Below are 22,825 nucleotides of genomic sequence, written 5' to 3'. Positions count from 1 at the left end.
TGATGGTCCTACTTTTTGGTGGACGGTGGATGCACTCCCACCTCCCAGAGACTGGCAGTTAGACACTGGTGGCTTCTGAGTCACTTGTGGGGAGAGTGCGGCCCTAGGTCCAGAACAGACTCAGGCATCCTTGGCTAGGATGGCCACAGTCCCGATCCAAGTGGGGGTCCCCTCATGGTGACCATTGGTCCTGCTCCCTCAGCTCCCTAGCCTGCTGTTCGGTTGTCTGTCTTGTTGTTTTGGTCCTTACGGCCCCTGGCTTTTTATATATTAGGATATATAATATAAGCCCATTTGTTTCATTAAATACATATTACTGTTTTAAGAAATAAAAATAAAGAATGATGTGGGCGCTGTGCAAGGACAAGGCCCCTGGAGAAGCAGGCAGCCTCTCTAAGCCCTACTGGCTTCAGTCTGCAAGGGCAGGACAGATGTCCGTGGGAAGCAGGGCCATGGCTGACCCCGGAGCAGGTACAAGTGCCGACGGGGGCCCTGCGGTTAGGGGGCATGGCCTCGTGCAATGGGTGAGGACGTGGGAAGAAGCGCATCTTACATTCCTGATGGCTCTAGCTGGAGCCCACAGTGCTGTTTTATCTTCGTTTTACACGAACTGAGGGGATTAAAATGTTATCAAAACAGAAAAAAACCACACCCGCCAAGTAATATTAGTCATGGGAATACGGCCCGACTGTGCGTTGTCCATGTTCACTTTCCGGGAGAAGGGCTTGGAAAGATCACCATTCACCTGCGGGAGCCTGAGAATCTAAATATTTACAGGGTCCCAGCAGCAGCAGCTGGCCCAGGCTCCGCTTGGCACCCACGGAGAGAGCTGTGTCCTCCCAGGGGCCTGGTCATCCCCCAGGTGCACTGTCCAGCCCCAGCGTGTACTTCGTCCTGGGCTCAGTGGGGAGAGGCGGGTGGCGAGGGCGGTATGGGGCTGGGGGATGCCTCGGCCGGTTGCTCACCTGTTGTGACCGTGCACATGGTGTGTGTATATGCAAGTGCATGTGCATGTGTGTTCTTGCGGGTGGGCCTGTAAGACAGAGAGACTGGACAGAGAGAACCACTGAGGCAGAGAGATGCAGACAGGAAGTGGATGATGCCCCTGCAGGCAAGACCTGCCTCCTCTCTTGGTGACCTGGTGTGGGGTCATCTGGGTCCAGAGGGAACCAGGAATCCCTGCCTGTCATGCAATATAGTAATTACAGTCCTTGGAGATGCCTGAGGATCAAGCAGCTGTGGGTGGGAGAAGAATGCAGGGTTTGGACTCAAGGCGTGGGCTCCAACTGCTGGGTCCCCTCCCCTGATGTGCACGGCCAGGGGTGGACGGCCTGGTCTGTCAGCCAGGCCCCAGTCCTGCCCATCTGGTGGGGCACTGCAGCCCCTGGGAGGTCCCTCCCTCTGTCAGAGGTGCTGCTGGGTTCCCTGTCTGTAAGGAGGGGATGGTGATAGCATCCCTCCTCTCCCACCCCTCCCCCAACCAGGATATTTCAAGGGTGCCCATGGAGGGCTCAGACCCAAGGTGGCAGCTCCCATGTAGCTTCCATGCCTTTGTCGACTTTTATTCTCATGGCCGCTAAACCAAGTGTCACCGTGTTTTCATGGTGTTCAAGGGGCTGGGCAATGTCAAGTGTTTGTGAACTGCTTGTTTCCCAGCCCCTCTGACCCAGCTGGGCAGTGGGGGAGTGACAGGGGGGCAGGGACCATCTCACAGCAGGGACATTCTCTTGACCGTGTTCACCTGCCCCCGGTTCAGGTCCTTGAAACCTGGGCTCTGCTCCCCTCGTCCCTGGCCCTGCCAAGCCCCTGGCCTCCAACCCCTGCTAGGGCCTGGGTCCCTGGACCTAGCCCCTGTGGTTTGGGGAGTGGTGAGCTCCCCCACGAGGGCCTGGCTGAGGGGCCGTGGGAGGATGGGGGAAGGGAGAGCAGACCTTTCCCGTTGCAAACAGCTCGGCCCAGCAAATCCTGGATGCAAGCGGCTGGGGGGTGGGAGACAAGGGTGGGGGTGGGCAGGCTGCCTCCTGGGGACCCTCGGTTCTCTGACCCACAGGGAGAGCTGGGGACATGGAGGCCCTGACGCACAGCTGCAGGGACGCGAGCAGCTGGTGGGCGCAGGAGCCTGTCCAGCCAACACGCCTCCCACGCCTCCCTCCGAGGCCCCATTTCCTTCAGATTCAGACGAAATCCTCGTCCAGATGTGTTCTCTGCGTGTTTGTTTAATGTCAACCGACGGTTTGACAGTTGCTGGGAAGGGCGGTGACTCCCGCGATGAGCTCCTGAGCAGAGAGGCCTGGTGCTGGGGGAGAGCGGCGTCCAGGCCCAGGGCTCGTCCCCAGCTGGGCAGTCGGGGAATCACAGAGGGGCAGGGACCTCTCGCGGCAGGGACGTTCTGAGCCACCCACCCCCCCATGCCCCACGCCCAGCTGGCCCAGTGCCTGGACCACGGTCACTTCTGGACCCAGCAGCAGTTGGCAGCTCCCACGGCGGCAAGCTGCAGGATGTTGTTGCTGCTGTCACCCACTGTCCCCACGTGAGCCCTAAACCAGGTCCAGGCGTTAGCTGTCTCACTCTGCTAGGGTGTCTGGCAGACATGAGAGGCCCAGCGTCTTTGTGAGCCTGACTTGGCACGTCCCCTGAGGTGCAGAATGAGAACGTAAGAAACAAAAACTCACCGTACCATTTTCAGCTTCTGCTGTTTGTGGGATGTTTGTTTCCCAGCCTCTCTGACCCATGCAGGCCCCAAATCCCCAGCCAGAGAGGATGGCGGCACCTCCATGTTACCAACAGTTATAGAATTATAGAAGGACAGTCTTTCCTGCAAGAATGTAACTCAAAACAATACAGATCTTTAGAATAAAGATAAAATCTGGGTCACGGTTCAAAAACTATGGCCTCAGAGTAATCTGGGCTGGGGTGGCTCAAAGGATGGGCTTAGCTGGAAATGTTGACTGGGGCACCTGCACATGCCTCTCTGTGTGGTTTGGGCTTCCTCACAAGATGGCAGCTTCAAGATGCAATTCCTGCGTCAGAGTCCCCAGTGCCAGCACTCAGCTCAGAGGCAGAAGCTGTACAGCCTTTTATAAAGGTCCAGCCTTGGAAGTCAAATGGTGTCATTCCCGTTGTACTCTATCTGTAGAAGAAGTCACAGGCCCACTCAGATGTGGAAGAAAGGGTCATAGACTGCCACTTCTGCTTGAAGAAGTGTCAAGGAATTTGCATCCATGTTTTAAAACGGCTATAGTCTCTCTAAACGAAAGTTATATTATATCCCTCCCCTAAGCAAAACATATTCATTTCCTCCCACATCTTTCCCAAATAGCTTCATATTATTATGGTTTCAGGCGCATGCTCAAAGTCAGGGATCTTTTTCACTAATCAAGTCCAGGTGTGAATAAAACTCCTCAGGTTGGACTCTTTGGAAAAAGTTTTTCTTGTTCTGAAGACGTAAGGAATAAAGAGACACATTGTCTTTGCCCTGCACACTCAGCATGCACTGGTGCACAAAGACAGGATTATCACGGTGAACTCTCCTATGCAAGCAGGAACAAAATGGGAGGCACACAGCCATCACTGGTTCATAGAAAGTCTGAAGTGGGATGGGCACCTGCAGCCAGTCCCCCGGCCAGGGCTCTGCCCATTTCTTGTGAAAAACTGCTCTCTAAACTCTGTTCTCTGTGCTCTTGTTGGCTCGGAGTCGACTCTCATCTTCCATAAGAAATGACCAATATTTGTGGCTGACTATTCTTGGCCGGCTTCCTTCCTGTAGAAGTTCAGGAACCTAATACCTCTTCTAACTTTGTACTACTCTGTTCCTTTTAGGCCAAGATTATACACTCCCTTAAAATCATTGTGGGATTCAATTTGTATAAACTGAATCAGAAGAAAGGCCACGCCTAAAAACAGATCCACCTGCACCTCAGCCCACCCCGACCCCAACATGAGGCTACTGTGGGATAAGTGACCTTACGATGGTTAGGATCCCCACTGGTAACATAGAATATCTGAGAGGTCCATCTGTAAGATCCTTAGAAAGCTGTTTGTTTACTTAAAATGCTCTTTGAGACACTGCTTTAAATATTTCTGAGGCCTTAACCAGGCATTTTACAGTCACACCCTTGGTTTCATCTTTCATCTTTACTCCGAGGCCATAGTTTCTGAACCGTGACCTGGATTTGATCTTTATTCTTCAGATCTGTATTGCTTTGAGTCATGTTCTTGCAGGAAAGACTGTCCTTCTATAATTTCTCTAAATTTTGCTTGAAAAATAAAACATTTTTTTCAGGTCATCTCTTTCCTGTTGCATGTTATCATAGGAAGCTAGAAGAACCCAGGTAGTCCCCTGTCCAGAAATCTCCTTAGCTAGACCATCAAGTTTATTAGGAACTTTTCCTATTTTCCAGGTTACTACAGCTGCGTGTTGCCACACTTTCCATGCTGTACAACAATAGTTCCCTTTCTTTACGTCCTAACTAATAGTCTTCTCAATGTCCATCAGGTTTCTATCTGCTATCTATTCCCTAAGTTAACAAACTTTTAGTTTTTGTTATAGCGACACTCAACTTCCTGCCACCAAAATCCTGACCAGGCATTTTGTGGCCTCATCCTTTGTTCCATCCTCCCCCAGAGGCCTTGTTCCATCCTTCTCCAGAGGCCCTGGGTTTTATCTTTGCTCCCAAGGCCATTTCTTGCTTGGAGAGCTCTTTGCTATCTGGAAAGATTACCCTAAGCCCTCCATATATTCTCTAAATTTTACTTGAAAACTGAACAGTTAATACTTTTAGTTTATGTCTCTACACTCAATTGTTTTTATTATGCCCTTACTCTTGAATAAAAACTTAAGCTGGGTATTAAATTCTAGATTGTTAGTTGGAGCTGTTTCTCCATTCTTTTCTTGATTCTATTAATCTTGATGAGAAGTCTGCTGTTCCTTTGTAGTTATTCTGTCTTTATCCCTGTTCCTTTGTAGTTATTCTGTCTTTATCCCTGAGATTCTGTAGTTATATTATGTGTCTGGTTGTTAGACATTATTTTCTCTGCTTGAAATTTGGGCTCTGCTTTCTACCTGAGGCAAGGAAAGAAGTGAGTTCCTTGAGACCTCACAGAAGGTGGGCAACAGAGCCAAAATGGGAATCCAGGCCTCTGGATTCCCCAGTAAGTGCTTTTCCACACTCCTGCCTTCTTCCCATGTGAGTGTGTTCTGCTCTCTGCTTCTGTGGCTCACTTAGGTAATGTGGAAGGGCAAGCAACCAGGGACCTCACTTATGTGATAATGTCCTTTCTTTAATTGGATGTACGTTCATTGAGGGCAGGGATTCCGTCTTCTTTTTTCTTAACTTTATTGACAATGCAGTGTCATAGAGCATGTATGCCAGCTCATTTGAGAGAGAACAGACTCTGGAGCTGGGCAGACTTGGGAATCTGAACTGCCACTGATGGTTGTGTGGTCTTGAAAAGATTGTTCTTATCTCAGAAGCTCATTCTTCTCATTTGTAAATTGAAGGTATCGCCATCTTCTTTATAGGACACATGGAGATGTTTGGCAAGTGCTCGGTACAAGCCTGCTGGACAGGTGTTTGAGGCGGGTGATGGGGGACTGTAAACAACTAACTGTAGAGTCCTCTGGGCACCATATGGTGTGAGGGTGGGAAGGGACTACAGATAGGAGGAGAGGAATTGTTCTTCCCTTGTCCCCATGAACAGTTGCAGACTGGAGGGCACCTCTGGGTAGGCAATGTGTCAGGCTTCTGTTTGCAACAGCGGGTGGATTGGGGCTGTTTTTGGCTATCACATCTTTATTTTTCTGAGAGTGGAGAGGATTTGTGAAGGAAGAAAGCCAGATCCCCAGACTCTGGCTTACTCTGTGAGTTCATTCCAAAGCCTCCCAGTAACGTTCCTCAGAAGTCTCCGAGCAAGGGCTGAAGAAGGGGGTGAGGTTTCAGTATTTGGTTGGAGGTTGTGCACTTGTTGGAGGTTGACTATTCTCCTCCAACACTAGGATGAATGTTAGTCTCCAACTGGATTTAGGTCGCTGCTTTGTGTAATGCTTGTTTGCTTCATAATTACTTAACAACAGGGTGATACCCCAGTGGATTAAAAAAAAACATTTTGAATCTATTTTCTTCAGGACAAAGTCCGTACATTAAATAGCTATGAAAAGACAAATTAATTCACTTAAAATACAATGACTTAACCCTTTTGATGTACGTGCTTCATACACCCTGTTGGTCTAGCCAGTTCTTTGTAACTCCTGTGCGGTGACCCACCTGAGGTTAGTGCCAACGCAGCTGGAGGAAGCATGTGGCTCAAGCCAAGGAAGAAACTAAATCTCTTCTTATGAAAAATTTGGCAGGTCAGAGAGTCCTCCATCCTGCAGATTCCCCTAAAATGAAAGCTGTTTTAGAGGAGATGCCAGATCCTGGGTCATGCGTTGAGAATGTTCTCTGAGCTCTATGATAACCTCCCTGGGGTCACATCTGGCCAGGAGGCCACATGCCAAACACTTCATATTTAGGGCTCAATTTGCAAATTTACAACAGGAGGGAAAAATACAACAATAGCATGTGCCAGAAATACATTATCTGGAGGCAACCTAAGGACACAGAATTTGTTGATCATAAGCCTTGTTTATTTAATGGTATCATGGTTGGTTCATGCATGATCAACTCCTCATGTCCTCACAATATTAGGTATTGTCAGCCTTCTGAATTTTAGCCTTAAAGTTAGTATGAAGTGGGGTCAGATTGTGGTTTTAACTGGCATATCTCCAATGGCTAATGATGTTGATTACCTATTCATGTCATTATTGGATATCTTTGTACTATTTTCTCTTTTCAGAAACAATTCTCCAAAGCTCTTTGTCTACTTTTAATCAGGTTGCCTTTTAATTATTGAGTGCTCGAGGTTCTTTAGATGTTATCAACAAATACAAGTCATTTTTTCAGAGATATATATATTTTAAATATTTTATCCCATTCTGTAGCTTGCCTATTTATTCTTTGATTATGGGTTTTGATAAACAAAAGTTTTCAATCTTCATAAAGTTAAATTGATCAATTCTTTTCTTTCATGGTTAGTGCTTTCTGTGTACCTTGTTAGTCCAAAGGTTACAAAGATATTCTCCATCTTTTATTTTAGAGGTTTTACAGTTTTAGCTTTTATAATTAGGTTTGTGATACATCATTAATTAACTTTTATGCGTGGTGTGAGATAGGAATCAAGATTCATATTTGTTTTTTATGTTCAAGCACAATTTGTTGAAAAGATTTTCCCCCCATTGAGTTGCTTTAGTGGCTTGGTTGAAAATAAATTGATTATATAAACTACTGGTCTATTTTTGGACTATTCTACCTTTATATAAATACCACACTCTCATAATTACTGGAGCTTTACTAAGTCTTGAAATATGGTAGGAGGTATAAGTGCTCTATTTTGCTGCTCTTTTCCAAAAATTTTTGGTCCTTTGGTATTTCTGTGTAAACTTTAGAATCAACTTGTTTTTATTTTTTAAAAGTCTGCTGAAATTTTTGTTGAGATTTATTGACTCTACATATCAACTGGCATCTTAACAATATTGACCTGTGCAATCCATGAGAATGGTATGTATTTTCATTTATTTAGGTTTTCTTACAATATTTCAACAATGTTTTGAAGTTTTCTGTGACGAGGTCTTGCACATCTTTCATTACATTTAATCTTGAGTACTTTTAATTTTGGTATTATTAATGGTATTTTTCATTAAAGTGTTCATTTTCCTATTGTTTATGCTAGAGTATAAAGATTTGATTATTGTATATTGACTTTGTATTTCATGACTTTACTTAATTTGCTTATTTTTAAAAAAAACATATTTTATTGATTTTTTTACAGAGAAGAAGGGAGAGGGATAGAGAGTTAGAAACATCAATGAGAGAGATTGACCAGCTACCTCCTGCACGCCCCCCAGTGGGGTTGTGCCCGCAACCAAGGTACATGCCCTTGACCGGAATCGATCCTGGGACCCTTGAGTCCACAGGCCGACACTCTATCCACTGAGCCAAACCGGTTCGGCTTAATTTGCTTATTAATTCTTGTAAATTTTTATTGTTGATCTTAGGATTTTCTACACTCACAATCAATTCCTCTACCAACAAAGACAGGTTTAAACATTCCCTTCCTATGTTTATAATTTTATTTCTTTATTTTTGTCTCATTGAACTTAGTTAAGAACTCCAATACAATGTTGAACAGAAGTGGTAAAAACGGGCATCCTTACCTTGTTCTCAACCTAATTCAAGAATAAATAGAACATATTTTCTCTTAAGTACAGGTCACATTTTTCTGCGTATTTGCATATTATATCATTGTTTTTTATTATATTCAGCACATTGTGTATAAAAGAATAATAAAGAAGGATGAACTTTTGTCCTGTTTCTCTTTTTCTTCTTAGAGATTGCAGTCCCTTTCCTGCGAGTGCAGTGAAAGTGAGGCACTAATCCCTCAGCTTTCTCCTCGTGTCTAGTTGAGCCAGAGAGGATGTCGCGTTCCTCCGTTGAGTGATCTCATGATTAGCCAACCTCAGATCCTGAGCTGCAGCCTTTTGGATCTTGTCTGTGCTTGGCCTGGGGACAGATTGATTGCCATTTCAACTCAGTCAGGGGATAGAATCTATTAACCAAAGAAAAGCATTAGACTTTGTGATTTTTCTGCTTAGCAACCCCTCCTCCATTGCCATTTTCATGGCAAACTTGGAATGGGGGAGGAGGAAAATGGTTCCAGTCAGTTGTCCTTGCCTTTGTGGCTCTTCTAGACTCTAATTTGTCCCATCAACCCATAGTACCATCCAAAGTGCAGCTGACAGCCCTTTGTTCCCACAAAGTTTTTCATCCACAGCAGGCCTACTCTACTCAGACTTCAGTATGGAAACAGGAGGCTGCCCTGGCTCTGCTCACCCGTGCTTGTTTTTTTCTGAAATTCAGTCCTCAAGGCTTCCTTCTGGCCTCTCCTCTTCTTACTCTTATAGAAAAGTCCAATTTTTCTTTTGTCTTGATTTTTCTTGTTCTTCCCATGGAAAGGTCTCTCTCATTTTCTGAATCGGAAATTTCCTGTACTTGGCATTTTGCTACGTGTTTTTCCCAGTCAACAAAATGCCATGTGTATCTTTCCTTGTTTGTGAGCACAAGCAGGTTTGCCTCATACTTTTGGAGCTTTAAGCACTTTTATTTCCCCCAACAAAAGTAATACCTTCCCATTATATGCTTGGTAAAGTGTTGAAAGCACACACAAAATATAAACCATCTCTAAGTTAAACGTTGTTAACTTCTCTTGCCTTCCTTTTTATCGAGGAATGATTTGCATGCAGCAAAGTGCCCAAATCTTAAGTGTATAACCCAGTGAATTTTACATATGTTTACACTTTGTGACCAACACTCAGATCAAGACACAGGACATTTCCAACATGACTCCTCCACCCAGTAAGCACTCCCTTACAGAGATAGCCATTATTCTGATTACCAGCGCAATAGATTGGTGTTGCCCACTTTGCTCAAATAATGTCTGTGAGAATCATCATATTCTCATGTGTCTCTGTTGTTTTGTAGTGCTATGTAATAGTCCACTGATGAATTTTACCACAGTTTGTTTATTCATTATTCAGTTGATAGACTACTAAGTTGCTTCTAGCTTTGGGTTTGTTATGAACAAAGCCAACATGATTTTCCTTATACATGTCTTTTGTAGCATATACAGTAATATTTCTAATGTAACCTAGGGTGGAATTGTTGTATCATAGGGAGGTGTGTATATAGCGTTAGTAAAAACTGCCAGTTTCCCCAACTTTACATTCCAGCAGTTGTTTTATACCCTCACCAACATTTGCTATGATCGGTCTTTTCGGATTTCTGCCTTTCTCTTGGGTGTATAGTAGAGCCTCATCAAAATTTCACTTGCACTTCTCCAATGCCCTCCCATCCTTTTTATTATTATTATTATTATTATTATTATTATTATTATTATTATTTAATCTTCACCCAAGGACATGCTTTAATTGATGAGAGAGAGAGAGAGATCAATGTGAGAGTAAAACATCGATATGTTGCCTCCTGCATGCGCCCCAGGGCCAGGTGGGCAGAAGTCCAGCCTCAGGCTCTGGGAAGGCAGAGCACCATCAGCAACTGCAGGCAGACTTCCTCCAGGAGCCCTGTTCGGAGGGTTTCTGTGCTCCCATGTAAAGAGCCTCCTGCCCTGGGTGACAACCAAGGACTTCCTCCTCCACGGATACTACTGGCTGGGAGACAGAGGTCACATTGCAAGTATGTCCACTCCCCTGCCCCCGCCACGAAGTAATCTTGGGCGCAGCCAGAGCGAGCAGCTCTCATCTTCCTCCAAGTGGCGTTTGGACAAAGTGTTTTGTTTGGTTCTGAAGCTCCCCGAGCATGTAAGGAATGCTAGGCCTCTTCTCCTCCAAGCAGCGGCTGCTCATTAAAGTCACCTGGGCTCCAGTCCAGAGGGTGGGGGTCACTTAGGCTGGGCTGGGCCTGGCGTCGGAGAGTGTAAGGGCCCCCTCCCACCCCTGCCATCATGTGAATGTGAAGCCAGCTGAGAACCTCTGCTCTGAAGGCTGGGTCAGGCTGGGACTGAGGGCCACCTGGAAGAGATGGCAGCCCATGGCTGACTCCAGTTCCCTGCCCAACTTGTCTACCTGATCCCTCTGCTTCCCCAGTTAGTGGGTGTGGCCTGACACATGGAGAATCCATTGTGTGTCTGGAACTTCTTGCTTAAATTGTGTCTTCTGGCCTAGTCAGCGTGGCTCAGTGGTGAGCATTGACCTATGGACCAGGAGGTTATGGTTGGGCTCCTGGTCAGGGCACATGCCCAAGTTGTGGGCATGATCCCCCAGTGCGGGGCATATAGGAGACAGCCGATCAATGATTCTCTCTCATCATTGATGTTTCTGCCTCTTTTCCTCTCCCTTCCTCTCTGAAATCAATAAAAATATATATATTTTAAAAAATTGTGTCCTCTGTCTCCTGGAGCAGCTCAGACCTTGCCATCCTCAGCCGAGCCACCCCACACCTGCTCTGCCATGGCGGGGAGTCCAAACAGCACCCCTGCAGCTGCCCCGACAGCCGCTCCAGCCACATTTGGGGACCATCTGGGAGAAGCAGAGATCAAACGCAAGCCTGAGAGGAAACCTCATTAAATCCAACTGGCAAACGATGAACAAACATGCAGAACACAGGGACAGAGCCCACGGAAAAGCAACATGAAGGCAAAAGTAGTGGGAAAGCTAACCTGGGAACGACATCCTGCAAAAGGCAAGGTGGCGGATGGCGGGGTGCTCACTGCATCGAGCACTTCGGGAGTGCAAGCTGCAGCTTTAATTCCCTTGTCCCTTCGTCTTACAGCCACGGGAGACGCACTGTTATTGGCTTTTCAGATTTTAGTTAAACACCTGGTGGGGAGCAATTTGGCAACATGTATAATTTCTTTCCCAAGAGAACCGTTGTCCTCAGCTTGTGTGAGGCTGGCTGTGTGGATTCCTCCTTCACTTGGGACATTTAGGCTCTGAACATTCAGAAAACAATAGAAATGGAACTGCTATAAAAACACACACTGAAATATGTTAGTTATATGTTTGTCAGGATTTCCCTTTACATGCCCAATTTTTCTTGCTTAGTGAAGCAGAATTAGTAAATTTACTCCAAATGGAAACTTTGCTGAAAGCATTTTAATTGTGTGGCCATTACTATATATTTGCAAAAGTTTGCTTATTAAAACTTCTAAACAAAAGCTAATTTCATCACTGAGTATAATTGGTATTATTTTTATCCCTAAATACTTCAGTGTGTATTTCCTAAGGCCAAGAGCATTCCCTTGCATAACCACAGTGCAGCGATCACAGTTAGGAAATTTCACATTGATACGATGCCATCCTCGAGTCACAGGCCATGTTCACATTTTGATGACTGTCCCAGTAATGTCCTTCATTGCTCCTCCCCTCTCTCTGGTACGTGGTCCAATCCTAAATCGCCTGTTGCATTTAGTTGTCATGACTTTAGTTAGTCTCTAATTTGAAGCAGTTTCTTAGGAAGAACATGATAAAACTAGAAATCAAAACTTTAAATGTCCTTTTGTCTGTATATTTTAAATTTTTGTTTAAAAACTCTTGTGTCAAAGGATAAATGCAAACCGTTTTCAGAATTGCTAGGAAATAATAGAAACATATCGGACTCTGGGGCATATAGCTCAGGCAGTGCGCAGGGACAAACTTATAGCTTATATTTATGCCAAGAAAAATAAAAGAGAAACAATAAAGGAATTAATTGTCAACTCTAAAATTTACAGTGAGAAAACTTGAATACACTGAAAGCCATTAATAAGGCAAAGTCAGAAAATAACTTGGGAAACAGGAAAAAAGTAGAATTGACAAATAAAAGCCTGGCTCTTTGAAAACTGCTGATAAAATAGACAAATCAGTAGATACCTCATCCAGAGAAAAAGCAAAAAATAAATACACATAACAAAAATCCTAAACGGAGGAGGAAATGGCCATTAGATAGAGAAAATTAAATAAATCCTAAGTGATTGCTTATAACGAGGCCAAAACACTTGAAAGCCTGGATGAAAAGATAACTTTCCATAACTTACCAAAGTTGAGTATATAAATATAGAATGACTAAGCAGACATCTTCACATAGAAAAGTTAGAACTGCTCCTCTCTACCTCCCTTCTTCAAATCACCAGACTACAAAGGGAGCTAAAAAGAAAAGGATATGATCATCCCCATATATGCAAAAGAAGATTTATCCCCTCATCTTTTATGGCTACATATTAAAAATGTGTCTTAATGGAGGGCAATGAGGCATTCCTCTGAAGGTCAGGACCATGACCTACTATCATCACACCTATATTTAATATCCTATCAGAAACATCTCATATGCAGTTACACGCACACACATGCACACACACACACACACACACATGCACAGGCACAGGAATTGGCAAGGAAGAGCTAAAATGATCCCTTGCAGATTGTTATGTTGGTAATCAAGGTAATCAACTGAGAAACTACTAAAATAATAGAATTCACTAATGTAGCAGGATATAAAGTTAATGCAGAAAAATAAGTAGTCCTCATAGAAACAATGTCCAAACAATAGTAAAAATAGATAAAATAGGAATTAAAAATGAGTATGGAACACTTATATGAGAAAGCTTTAATATGAAAGACACTAAAGTAGACAAATGAAAATGCAAGGTGTGTTCTTGGACAAGAAGACTCAGTATCATGAAAAGGTCAAATTCCTTAATTTGTAACTAAAAATACCAAAGGGTTCTTCCTCTCCTTCAGGGCCCAGAAAAATTGATTCTAAAGCGCATATGAAAAAATAAAAAGGAATAGTCAGGAAAATGCTGGAAAATATTAGCAATGGCAGGGGGATGAGGCTATCCCTAGCAGATGTTAAAAGCACTAGAAAGTGTCTATAATTAAAAGTGTGGCTTTGTTCTATAAATAGACTGATCTGTGGAACAGACTAGAAGATCCCAAAGTAGACCAACATACAGATGTGGAGTTTAAGTAAGATAAAGACAGCACCTCAAGTTGGGGGACAATGGAATTTTTAATAAATGGTAGTGGGTGATTTGGATAGCCATTTGGAAAAATAAAATTGGGTCCATATGTTACACTAGATGCTATAGGATAAACTTTAAGTGGATCAGAGATCTAAATACAAAACATGAAATCATATAAGTACTAGGAGAAAACATGTGAATTGCTTTGTAATTGGGAAAGGGGAAATATTTTCTAAATATTGTTTAAAATTCAGTATCAATAGGGGAAACAATCAATAAATTCAACTATATTAAAATATAAATCATCTCTGATCAAAACAAAACAAGAGGCAAAAGACAATGAATAAGTTGAGAACTGATACTTGTAAGTTGGCACGAAAGCCTAGTTTACTTAATGTGAAAAGAGTTCTCAGAAATGGAGACCAGAACAATGGACAAGAGCCTTTTCTCGGGAAAAAAGGATGCCAATGGCCCTCAACACATGGATACGCCTTTTCTCGGGAAAAATGGATGCAATGGCCCTCAGCTTCATCTGCAGCGAGAGACACGCAGATCAGTGCTCTGAAATCCCGGTTCCCAGCCTTCAGGCTGCCTAAACCCCAGAGGTCTGACAGCTCATTTCATTGGCAAGGCTGTGTGGAGAGGCTGTTTATGTTGTTGGCCACAGTGCAAAACGGCACAGCCTATGGAGGGAATTGGCCGGATCTAACCAAGTTACAGATGCGTTTCCCTTGATCTGTCCTGGGATGCACACGTGTGCAGCAGCAGGAAAGGACACATGCATGGGGGTTTTCTTTGCAGCCTTCGGATTGGAAGCCAACCAAATGTCTTACTCTTGAGATGCTGCTTGAAACCATGGCGGATCCACAAGATGGAAAACCCAATTGCTGCAAGGAATGAAGAGTGAGCTGGAGTAACCTCCAGCTTATGCTGTTAAATGAAAATGTAGAGTGAGGATCTGAGAGCACAGTGCACTCTCGTTTGCACAGAAACGACATTGATAAGAGAAACACTGGAAGAACAAATCAGAAGCCAGTGGAAATGGGTGCCTGCAGGGAGCTGACTGGAGTGGGGTGGAGGGACAGGCCGGGGAGCATAGCCTCTCTAGGGTACCTTTAACCTTTGATTTTTGAATCAGGTCAATATTTTACATTTTTGAACAATTAAATTACTAAGAAAGAATTCCCAACATTTGAAAACAAGCTGAGAAAAGGTAAACCCAACTGTGTATCTTATCCTATATAATAAAAGGCCAGTAATCGTAACGGTGTAACGACCGGCATGACTGATCGACCAGTCGCTATGAGGTGCATTGACCAATTCTCAGTCCCTCCCCGCAGCTCGCAGGCCCTGATTGATCACTTAGCCTATGGGGAACCAGGGTGGATGAAGGTGGCGGGGCGGGACTGGGGACTGGCGAGAGGGCAGAAGATGGCCCTGATCACAGGCTAGGCCTAGGGACCCTACCCGCGCATGATTTTGGGCCTCTAGTCTATAATAATAAAAAAAGCGTAATATACTAATTAGACCGGAAGTCCTGATGGACATCCTTCCGGACGACCTTCCAGATGAAGCGGGGGCTGCCTGACGGCAGCTGGAGGTAAGCCCAGGTCCTGGGTGTTGGAGGGAAGCTGGTGCTGGCAGCCGGGGGAAGGATAGCCTACTCTTGCACGAATTTCGTGCACCAGGCCTCTAGTTGATAATATAACCCCCAAAGGAAAAAATCTTTTCAAGTACTTTTAGAACATCCTTAGTTTGATATAAGACAGAAAGATACTGTAAAGAAGCCTTAAACGTCAGTGTTTTGGGGGAAAAACAGCTTCTAAAAGGCAACTTTGGAGAATTGTGGAAATTTAAATATGGCAAGGATGTTTAGGAGCTATTTTTAGCTTGGTATATCACATTTTGAACTTGATTCAGTAGTGGTATTATGCTATGTAGAAAGCAGTCCTTTTTTAGAGATGAACACGGAAGTATTTATGTGTGAAATGTCACAGTGTCTGTAATAATTCTAAAATATTTCCACCATAAAGTCGTGAAAGCAAATATGGCAAATGGTTAATGAGGGTCACCTAGGAAATGGGTGCAGGGATGGTCCCTGCACTGCTCTCTCCTCTTCTGTATGTTCGAAATGGTCCATGAATGAAAATCAAAATGACGTTTGTAAAATGAACAGGAAGGATGTAATTTAGACAAGGGGATCGTGTGTGTGCGGGGACATTTCATCTGATCCTTGAGAATGAAGAAGTGAGTGTGGAGAGAGTAAGGGGCTGGGTCTCAGCAGGAGCAGGGGTTTGGGGTCACAGGCAGTTGACAGAGTCTCCATACCCCTTATTTTGACCATCTGTTCTTATCCTGAAAAAGCATTCCCTCAATAAACTAACCAATTATTCGGAGGCCTGTTTTCATAGGAAGCCATTCTTCTCTACAGTCCAAGTTGAGCTCAGCCTTCTACATAAACCAGATGCTCTCAGAGTCAGCCAGCGGTTTCTCTGGAAACCGTGCCGGGCGCCTGGGGGATGGTGCAGCTGCTCCTCTTGGCCCCCAGGAGGCAAGGGAACCTGTGTGCGCCTCCCCTCTGACCCAGCGGAGCACCCATCTGTGGGGTTGCAGGCAGGGGGAAGGGTGTAGGGCAGGAGTGGGCAAACTTTTTGACTCGAGGGCCACAATGGGTTCTTAAACTGGACCGGAGGGCCGGAACAAAAGCATGGATGGAGTGTTTGTGTGAACTAATATAAATTCAAAGTAAACATCATTACATAAAAGGGTACGGTCTTTTTTTTTTTTTTTTTTAGTTTTATTCATTTCAAACGGGCCGTAGTTTGCCCACGGCTGGTCTAGGCAGTGGTTCTCAACCTTCCTAATGCCGCGACCCTTTAATACAGTTCCTCATGTTGTGGTGACCCCCAACCATAAAATTATTTTCGTTGCTACTTCATAACTGTAATTTTGCTACTGTTATGAATCGTAGTAAATATCTGATATGCTATATGTGTTTTCCGATGGTCGTGACCCACAGGTTGAGAACCTAGAGCAAGGGGAGGGAGATGTGAGGTCTCAGACGCAGACTGTGATGTTTCAGAAACCAGTCACTGGTGTATCGGCGGTCAAGTGGAGACCTCCTCCGCTCTTAGTGGGACATGAACGGAAGGCACCACACCGATGGGTCTCACACTCATGAAGCATGTGTCCGAGGGGACTGGCCCTGGATGATGGAGACTCTCCTGAGGGGGTCGTCCTGTCACGGAGCTGAGGCTGGGCTGGAAGCACAGAGCCTCCTCTCAGCCCACCCGTGGGGCTGAGGCGGGGTCGAGGGCACCCACCTTGTTGTTCTCTTGGATGAGTGTTTTCTGAAGAATCCAGAGTGTTTGGCACCAAAGTGATATCATCCGCATTCAGGATCCGAGGAACAAAATCAACGAAAAAGCACATAAATTTATTATTTATTGACCAAGCACAATTTTGGACCCTCTGGGAGACTTTTAACAGGAAAAGAGTTTGAGAGTGTCCAACTCCTGGCTTCATGGTGGGCGTAGGGCTGAAAGGACGCTGTACTTCAGTGAGAAAGTATACGGCCTACAGATGCTGTAACAAAACACCACCGACATGGTGGCCCGAAACAACACACATTTATTTGTTCAGAATCATAAATTTTAGCTCTGGAGGTCAGAAGTCCAAAGGGGGTCAGCAGGGCTGGTTCCTCCAGGCCTCCAGGGAAGACTCGGTTTCCTGCCTTTTACAGCTTCTAGAAACCCCCGCATTCCTTGGCTCGTGGGCCCTTCCTGCATCTCTAAAGCCAGCAGCCTCCCATCTTCCAGTCTCTCTGACTCTCTCCCCTTCTCCCATGATCACACCTCCTGCCTCTGATGAGGACTCTGGTGATGACACCACCGGATCCGAACTGCAAAGGGAGGGTGGGAACAGCAGGAGGGCACTGCAGCCTGAGATGGGAAGTGGTCCCTTCTCAGGGCGCAGGGCGGCGCCCAGAGGGGGTAGTCCCAGGACTGTGCCCCGAGACCTTTGGAAGGAGGACAGCCCAACGTGCAACCCGAAGGGGAAGGAGCTGCCCACTCCCCTGGGAGGAAGGAGGAGTGTAGCCAGCAGGGGCTGGCAGGCCTGAATCCAGGGGTGATGAGAGGGGGAAGTCTCAAAATATGACAAGAGTCTACAGGATTGGGGATAAGAAGTAAAGACCGTTCTCTAACTAACACAACTGTGCAACAAGGGAACAGCAGTTTAACAGCTTAGAACAATACAAACGGACCATCTCCTGGTTCCTGTGGGTCAGAGGTCTGGGCACAGCCCAGCTGGGTCCTGCTCGGGGTCTCCCAGCCTGGAACCACGCTACCGCCCTTCTCATCTGGGGGTCGGGCCTCTTCCGGACTCACAGGTTGTTGGTGGGATTGTTTCTCGAGACTGTGGCGTGGGGTCCCGTTTTGCTGCTGGTCACCTTCAGGCTCTGGCTGCCTGGACCCCTCCACGGGCAGTTCATAGGAAGGCCAGCAGGAGAAAGCCCTTGGACGTCTTCTGCCCGACCCAGGAGAATCATCCCAAAGTCAACGGATTAGGGACCTTAGTTACTCTGCAAACTCCCTGTGTCACACATTGTAACATCCCATCCTGGTCACACTCATGGGAAGTGTGGGTAGTTTGTGTACACTGGGGGAAGGGTCAAGGTAAACAACTAAATACCATGTTCCACCCACGAAAAGGGTCCTGTGGCTGCATTCATAGAAGCTCAGAAGGAGGGGTGCTCACAGGATTTCCAACCCTAGGAGGTTGGACATGCTCTGGGGTGAGCGGACACATGGCCACAGGGAGCAAGAAGGAGAGTTCAAGCACTGTGGAGCTGATGCAGATGGGAGAACCCCGTCTCTTGGCAGCAATTTTGCTCCCCCCATCTTTTTTTTTTTTTTTTTTTTTTTTAGAGTGGAGTGTCTGTACAAGGAGATGGGCAGATCTTCTAGGCACAGTCCTAAGGATTTTGACAAATGCACACCCAAGTAACCCTCACACTATCAAGGTAGACAAGGTGCTCAGTTAGAGCGTCATCCCAACACACCAAGGTTTCGATCCCAGGGCAGGGCCCATGCAAGAACCAGCCAATGAATGCACAGCTAAGTGGAACAGCAAATGGATGTTATTCTCTCTCTCAACAATAATGAAAAAGTATTTATTTATTTATTTATTTATTTATTTATTTTTCATACTAGAGGCCTGGTGCATGAAAATTCTCAGCCTGGCCTGCCCCCTCTCACAGTCTGGGAGCCCTCAGGGGTGGGAGGCGAACCAGCAATCAGGGGAAGGTGACACCCCCATACTTCTCCTGCTGCCACTGCTGGCAGCGCAAGCCTTGGCCGGCCCTGGTTACCTGAGCCTCAGGCAACCCTGGGAGGCTGGGCAGCTGACATCTGAGGCTTGCCTGTGCCTTGGGCCAGCCCTGGTTGGCTGGGGGGCTGAGGGTGTGTCCCGCCGCACCATGTGCCTGCCACCCCTTCACCCCCCATGGGGTTGAAAGGACTGGGGGACTCTGGCGGGGCTGAGGGGACTGGGCGCCGCCATCTTTGTGATGGTGTGATGGTCAATTTGCATATTCTCTCTTTATTTAGATAGGATCTATATATATAAAAGCCCAGTGACTGGAGCGGCAGAACAACCAGAATGACTGGTGGCTATGACGCGCAATGCAGCAGCCAACCAGCCTGATCTGGGCCCCAATCAGCCTCCCCACCCAGGCCCCCGATCGGCCCCCATACCCTGATTGGGGACAGGGCTGGCCAGCCAACCACCTGCGGTCCCTGCCCCCCCCCCCCCCCGCTGGCCTAGCCCAATGGGCCCCCATTGGGGCGGGCAGCCAGTCCTCACCTGTGCATGAATTCATGCACTGGGTCTCTAGTATGTATATATGTGTGTATATATATATGTGTGTGTATATATATATATATATATATATATATATATATATATATATATATATATATATATGTTAGAGGCCCAGTGCATGACATTTGTGCACTTGTGGGGGTGTTCTCTCAGCCAAGTTTGCACCCTCTTGCAGTCTGGGAGTCCTCAGGGGATGCGGGCCTAAGCCGTCAGTCAGACATCCTTAGCGCTGTGGTGGAGGCAGGCCACTGCGCTAGCCAGCTGTCAGCCATCAGCCTGGCTTCTGGCTGAGTGGAGTACCCCCTCTGGGAGTGCACTGACCACCAAGGGGCAGCTCCTGAATTGAGCGTCTGGCCCCTGGTGGTCAGTGTGCATCATAGCGACTGGTTGTTCCGCTGTTAGGTCAATTTACATATTACCCTTTTATTATATAGGATTTTATTGTTGACGGTATTACAGATGTCTACCATTTCTCCTCCCCTCCTCCCAGCTCCTATCTACCCTGCTTCCCCCACCCCCACCCCCTGTCTTCAAAATTAAGGTTGTGTCTTAGGCCAGGTGGCTCAGTTGGGTGGTGTTGTTCCATGCAGACATACACACACACAAGGTTGTGGGTTCAATTCCCAGTTGGGGCACATACCTAGGTTACGGGTTCAATCCCCCACTGGGGCATGTGAGGAGGCCACTGATTGATGTTCCTCTCTCACATCGATATTTCTCTCTCTCCCCGCTTCCTCTCTCCCTAAAAATCAGTAACATATCCTCGGGTGAGGATTTAAAAACAAAAAAGGTTGCTATGAACTTCCTCCTACAAGTCTTTGTTTGGACATAAGAGTTTATTTTTTTATCGCTCTTGTCCATGCTCGGGAGGAGGTGGCGAAGTTGGAGGGTAGGTGCGTGTGTGGTTTTAGGAACTGTTGAAGATGCTGAAGTGGTTGTACCGTTTCACAGAGCCACCCAGCGTGAGAGGCTCACAGCCTCCCGTCCATCGCTGGTGTCGGGGTAATCTCAGCCGTTCTGTAGCCTCGTAGTGTTCGCCTTGCATTGCCCCGAGGAGGCGTCCAGTCTTACCGGGGGAGGTGGACCTGCCCCTGCCGGACTCTAAGTGTCCCCATCTCAGCAGCTAAGAGACGGAGGAGCCCCTGCGTGTAAGATCCTGCCTTGGGGAGGACGTCACTTCTAGAGCCAACCACACCCTTGATGTCACCCGCTCTGTTTCTCTGGAAAGTAGCTGCAGACAGGGCTCTGGGCTGGGGACCCCTCCTGGCAGGACTGGCTGCCCCCCCACACATGGAGAGATTACGGGGTGGGCTGCCTGTCCCCAGCGCTGGCAGATGGATCCTGGGAGCTTCTGGGGTCAGCCTGTGGGGCTGACCGGATGGGGGAGAAGGTGGGGGCTGGGGGTCCTTCCCCACAGGTCCCCCTTTCCTCTGAGGAACGCCCCTCCAGGGAGAAGGAGGGAACTGCAGCCCTGGGCTCTAAGTGGGGTGGCAGGGCCTGGGAGAGGCCTGGGCACGGCCCCTGCAATTCTGGGCTGGGAAAGAGTGGGCGCCGTGACCTAAAATACTGCTTTTATAAACGTGGAAAGGACTCGGGTGTGATGGGCCTGAGGTTTCCTTCCGTGGAATGCAGGGACCCTTATCTTCCCCTGTGGGGGCGGGAGTGAGGCGCTGAGGACAGCGTATGGGCGCGTTGCTGGTCTTGGACTTGTGTTCTCGGCCAGCTGGTTCCAGTTAGAGAGGATTCCAGTTAGAGATGAGTCACGGATGGGTTACAGGCCGCTTCCTCTTAAAGGGGGGATGCCTATTTCTGAGTCTTACTTTCCTGCAGGAAGAGGTCCCTGGGTGGCCACCCCCAGGTGGGCAGGGAGAAACCCCAGACCCACCTGAAGGGAGACTGCACTGCAGGCTGGGGAGAGGCAGGCGTCCTCCTCCCCTGTCCAGGCCCAGCCGCCCTCCCCGATGCCATCCTGTCCAGCCTGCCCTCTGGCCTCCCTGCCCCGGGCATGCCCAGGAGGCCCCAGCTGCCTTGGCTTGAAGCAGGGAGGTGCGTGATGCCTGCTCCGACCAGGGCACTGGGCCCCACCACAGCTCTCTCAGGCAGGCACTAAGGCAGTGGTTCTCAACCTTCTGGCCCTTTAAATACAGTTCCTCATGTTGTGACCCAACCATAAAATTATTTTCATTGCTATTTCATAAATGTTGCTCCCGTTATGAATCGTAATGTAAATTCTGATATGCAGAATGGTCTTAGGCGACCCCTGTGAAAGGGTCGTTCAACCGCCTAAGGGGTCGCGACCCACAGGTTGAGAACCGCTGCACTAAGGTGTTATGAACCCATTTTGCAGTTGAGAAAACTGAGATGAAGGGGTAGGCGATGGGCGCAAGGTTACAGCTGTGAGCAGTGGGGAAGTGACCAGCCCAGGGCAACCGTCCACGCTGCGAGGACCCCCTCAGGCTGGGGGCTCGCAGGGCTGGCCGGGCCCCATCAATGACGACCTAGCAGCTGTCTGGCTCCTAGCAGGTCTGCATGTGATATGAACCCGGGGCTAAGATGAGGTGAGCCCCTCAGGTGACTGGGCCCGACACCGGCTAATTCCATGTGGGGTGCTGCTCTTTGCAGGAATCAGAGAGCATTTGGGGTGCCGTCCCCTGCACCACCAATGGTTTCCCTGCAGCTCCGCTCTCATGGCCACGTTTGTGAGGCATTTGATCCAGGGGCGTCCCCTCCGACACCTGTGCCCCACCGCCCCGAGGAACACTCACCAGGCTCCCTCCTGGTGAGGACCGAGTGGAGGCCTTGCCGCCATGGGCGTCCTGGCCCGCACGCCTGCCCTCCTTTACCTGCTGCCGAGCGCAGCCGGGACCCACATCCTCCCCTCGGCCCCTGCCAGCCCTGCCAGGGAGAGATGGGCACGGCATTCTAATGGCTGTGATTTCCTCCTGTGAGTGTGCACGGGCTCAGCTCCCCTATGTCTCACCCTTCCTGAGGCAGAGGCCCCCTCCCCTGTGGGGGCAGACAGGTCCCATTGCTGTCTCCCTGGAATCCAGGGCCCAGGCTTGGTGTCAGCACGTGGCCCTTTGGGGGTTTAATCTTCTTGGTGGCCAGCTCTCCCAGCCCCCTGAGGCCGAACCCACTTGTGATTCTGCAGCCCAAGATGTCGGGGTCCCTCCCAGCTGCTCCCCAACTATAGATGGTCTTCATGCCACTGAGGTTGTGCCCTGGGCCCGGAAGAGGGGTGGGTGGATGGTGTCTGGCCAAGGCAGCCACTCTCCTGGCTGGCACTGAGTCGGAGGTGGGCATCCCACCAGATGCCCTAACCTCCACGTCCTCCTGTTGGCACCACGTGCAAATACGGTGGGGATTTTAACTCCTCAGAAAGACAACAGGA

The 22,825-nt window shown here is 47.6% G+C and overlaps 1 long non-coding RNA gene across 1 annotated transcript; it reads right to left on the bottom strand.

Moving 5' to 3' along the window:
* Positions 1–11,967: 11,967 nt before the first annotated feature.
* Positions 11,968–14,465, bottom strand: LOC132229202 (uncharacterized). Its single transcript, XR_009451651.1, has 3 exons — positions 14,385–14,465; positions 12,625–12,733; positions 11,968–12,080 (listed from the first exon to the last, which is right to left on the bottom strand). It is a non-coding gene; the product is annotated as an uncharacterized LOC132229202 (long non-coding RNA).
* Positions 14,466–22,825: the final 8,360 nt, after the last annotated feature.

The sequence above is a fragment of the Myotis daubentonii genome, chromosome 3, assembly GCF_963259705.1.
Source record: "Myotis daubentonii chromosome 3, mMyoDau2.1, whole genome shotgun sequence".
NCBI lineage: Eukaryota > Metazoa > Chordata > Mammalia > Chiroptera > Vespertilionidae > Myotis > Myotis daubentonii.
Note: the sequence above shows the minus strand (reverse complement) of the source record. Positions and strands in the feature narration are given on the sequence as shown.